Here is a 4382-nt window from a genome sequence, read left to right as displayed (position 1 = left end):
AATAAGACAACTCCACTACCCCCGCCCTCTCGTTTCTCTACGTTCTGATAGGGAATGAGGGATATCGCGAGATTACGTTAACCAATCAGAAAGAAGTACAGCCTGGCGCTTTCAAGGTGGGTTGAGCTCTGTCCGGTCGCCATGTTTGTTATGTAGGAAGAATAAAATACAACGATGGAAAATGTATAATCATCGGTGACGACTGGAGAAGGAAAGCCCCTTAGAACGGCCGCAGTATATGTTCTGTTCGACATTCTCAACCTTTATGACTCAATTGATCTTGGTCCAAGAAGGGAGTAAAATATTAACTGATAAATGGAGGTTTGACATCCTATTTATAGGGGTTGTATAGAATTAGAAAAACGTGGCATCTCAGTTTGTTGTAGGATTAGATAAAACTAGTCTACAATACTCTCCACAATGCTGCGTCGTCATACGTGTCTGCGCTCATCTGCATCTATACCCACTTATCCTTTTCCTATCAATGAGCTACAACTCTCTTCCTCCCATATTACATCCCCTCACTCCCAGCTGCAGGATTTGTCCCGTGCTGCCTCCATTGTGGAACTCAATGCCCCGGGCCATTAGACTAAGGCCTTATTCACACGGACGTGTCCGTTTCGCACGCGCAAAAAAAAAAATGCGTTTTGCGCGTGCAAAAGTTCAGTGTGGCATCTGTATATGGTGCGCGGCTGCGTGATTTTCACGACCTGTCAGAACGGCCCCATTGACTTTCATAAGTCCATGCGACGCGCGTGATTTCCACACGCGTAGCACGGACGTAATACACGTTTGTGTGAATAAGGCCTTACTCCTAACATCCCCAGTTTTAAAGGGCGAGGGCCTGTTCACAGCAGTGTTGGCTTTCCGTTCCGGGTTTCCGTCGGGTGAACACCGCAACGGAAAGTTAAACTGAAACCACAGCTTCCGTTTCCGTCACCATTGATATCAATGGTGACGGAAACCTTGCTAATGCTGGTCACCATTCCGGCAGGATTTAGACTGCGCTATTGATTCAGTCATTAAAACAGAAACCTGCCGGAACGGTGACAAACGGAAACCATTAGCAATGTTTCCATCACCATTGATATCAATGTAACGTTACTGATGTGTCCTGACAGTGAATATACATCAACTCCAGCCAGGATGGGATGTGTATTCACAATCCTGGCACTTCGCTAACGTTTGTGGTTGATTTACAGCACAGCAAGCGTAGTCTCGCTGTAAATGACAGTTTACAGCGTAATCTCGCGAGACTACGCCTACTATGCTGTAAATCAACCACAAACGTTAGCGAAGTGCCAGGATTGTAAATAGACATCGTGTCCTGGCTGGAAGGGAGGTCTATTCATTGTCATGACACTGCAGTAACGTTAATGTGTGTGTATGTGGCTGCACATAGTGATCTAGTAAGATTACTATGTGCAGTGTAAATGAATGGAGAGAAGTGTATGACGCTGATTGGTCAGCGTCATACACTCCTCTGTACAACGCCCACTTGGTCATATAGTAAAACACGCCCAGTTGTCCATTGAGAAAGTCATTAGCATAAAGCTAATATAGGTCATAACTCCATCAAAAATAATTGTTTTTCTAAATAAAAAACACTGCTGTAATCTACATTACAGCGCCGATCACATCATGTACAATAAAGGGCACTTATAATGTGGGGACAGAGCTTCTTTAAGATTTCCCTTCACTGGAACTAAGGAGCATAAACCAACCCGTGAAAACGAACCCCATAGCATTATATCTCCCGCACCAAACTTTACAGTTGGCACGATGCAGTCAGGCAGGTAACATTCTCCTGGCATTGGCCAAACCCAGACTCGTCCATCAGGCTGCCAGATAGAGAAGCGTGATTTGTCACTCCACAGAACACGTTTCCACTGCTCCAGAGTCCAGTGGTGGCGCGTTTTACACCACTCCATCCGAGGCTTGGCATTGTGCTTGGTGATGTAAGTCTTGCATGCAGCTGCTCGGCCATGGAAACCCATGCCATGCAGCTCCCTGGGCACATTTTTTGTGCCGACGTTAATGTTAGAGGAGTTTTGGAACTCTGTAGTTATTGAGTCAGCAGAGAGTTGGCGACTTCTTTGCAACATGTGCCTCAGCACCCGGTGACACCACTCTAACTTTTCATGGACTACCACTCCGTGGCTTAGTTATTGTGGTTCCTAAACGCTTCACTTTGCAATAATACTACTCACAGTTGATAGTGGAATATCCAGAAGGACAGAAATGTCACAAACTGACTTGCTACAACAGTGGCATCCGATTACATTCCACACTGGCATTCAGTGAACTCTGTAGAACGACCCTTTCTTTCACAAATGTTAGTAAAGGCGACTGCAGGGCTAGGTGCTGGATTTTATACACCTGTGGCAATGGGACTGATTGAAACACCTGAATTCAATGATTAACCCCTTCCCGACATTTGACGTATCCATACGCATAGCCGGGTAGGGGAAGTATGTAATGGGCTCACGTAGTGAACCCGCTCCATACGATGCGGGTGTCGGCTGCATGGTACAGCCAACCCTTCACAGTAACGTGCAGGATCGTTACAGGCGAGCCCCTCTAGCAGCTCAACGAGCCCCCCGCAATGCAATCACGGGGTGGCTATGGTTCCCCTAGAGCATTGTAAATAAATAAACATAATTGATATCGCCGTATCCATAAAAGTCTGAACTATTACAATATGTAATTATTTAACCCACAGGGTGTACGCCGTAAAAAAAAAAAAAATGTAAACGCCAGAATCGATATTTTTTGGTCACCTCATCACCCACAAAATTTGGAATAAAAAGTGATCAAAACCTCGCATGTACCCCAAAATTGTATCATTAACCCCTTCCCGACATTTGCCATATGGGTACGCCATGGAAAGCCATGACTTCCCGCAAATTGCCGTATCCATATGTCAAATGTTTGGCACCTGCTCAGAAGCTGAGCCGGTGCCATCATCGCCGGATCTCAGCGGTATCTTACAGCTGACATCCGGCTGTAATGGCGGGGACCGAAATTAGCTTGGATCCCCACCATTAACCCCTTAAGTGCAGCGCTCAAACGCGATCGCTGCGCTTAAGGTGTTTGCAGCTCATCGGAACCCCAGCAATGAAATTTCCTGGGTTCCGGTGGCTGCAATGTCAACCGGAGGCCTAATACTGGCCTCTCGGTCTGCCTAGCACGGGAGCCGGTCAGGACCCGCCCGGCGGAGGCGCGTGGTCTGCTTCTGTAGCCGCCGGCAAGATGGCGCTGGCTCAAGAGCTGATCCGGCGTCATCAGTGGTGGAACGTAGGTAGTGCAATGTATTAGAAAAAAAACATCAGACAATTGGACCTTCAAATCCCCTAGTGGGACTTGAAAAAAAGTGTAAGAAAAGTATAAAAAAAGTGAAAAAAAAAAACGTTTGAAAACATAATAAAAGTTTCAAGTAATAAAATAAAACACAATCGCCCTATTCCCTTATCAAGTCCTTTATTATTGAAAAAAATAAAATAAACCATACGTATTTGGTATTGCTGCGACCGTAACGACCTGAGGTATAAAAATATAATATTATTTATTGCACGCGGTGAACAGCGTAAACAAAAACCCGTAAAAAACTACCAGTTTCTGTTTTTTGGTCACTTTGCCCTACAAATATTGAAATAAAACGTGATCAAAAAGTTGCACATATCCAAAAATGGTACCTATAAAAACTATAGCTCGTCTCGCAAAAAACAAGCCCTCATATAGCTCTGTCGACAAAAAAGTTAAAAAGTTATGGTTCTCACAACTTGGCGACAGAAAAAATACATTCTTTTGCAAAAGTCATTTAATTGTGCAAAAAGTTGTAAAACATAAAAAAGTGCCATAAATTAGGTATCGCCGGAATCGTACGAACCCGCAGAATAAAGTTAACATGTAATTTATAATGCGTGGTGAACGCTGTATAAAAAAACCTTAAAAAACTGTGCCAGAATTGCGTTGTTTTTGGTTACCTGGCCTCCCAAAAAATAGAATAAAAGGTGATCAAAAAGTCGCATGTAACCCAAAACGGTACCAATAATAACTACAGCTCATCCTGCAAAAATAAAGCCCTCATACCACTACGTCTATGAAAAAATAAAATTAGTTAAGGCTCCAATAAGTCAGGAAATAAAAAATATGCAGTTGTCCAGCCCAAGGGGAACATTTCTTTTGTTTCAAGAGGCGATTTATCAGGGCCCTAAAATTAGGGAACCAGGAATGGGAGGACTCAAACATATCCGCTGGAAGCGACGGTGCCCGTATTATACCAGGACAACACTTCCCAGAAAAATCCCCCAAACTGCAAAGGTGCAGAGTGTGGACCAAAAGGGGGATAAGAAAGGACGCCATATATCAGTGCGACACCG

Source organism: Rhinoderma darwinii, chromosome 2 (assembly GCF_050947455.1).
Source record: "Rhinoderma darwinii isolate aRhiDar2 chromosome 2, aRhiDar2.hap1, whole genome shotgun sequence".
Lineage (NCBI taxonomy): Eukaryota > Metazoa > Chordata > Amphibia > Anura > Rhinodermatidae > Rhinoderma > Rhinoderma darwinii.
Note: the sequence above shows the minus strand (reverse complement) of the source record.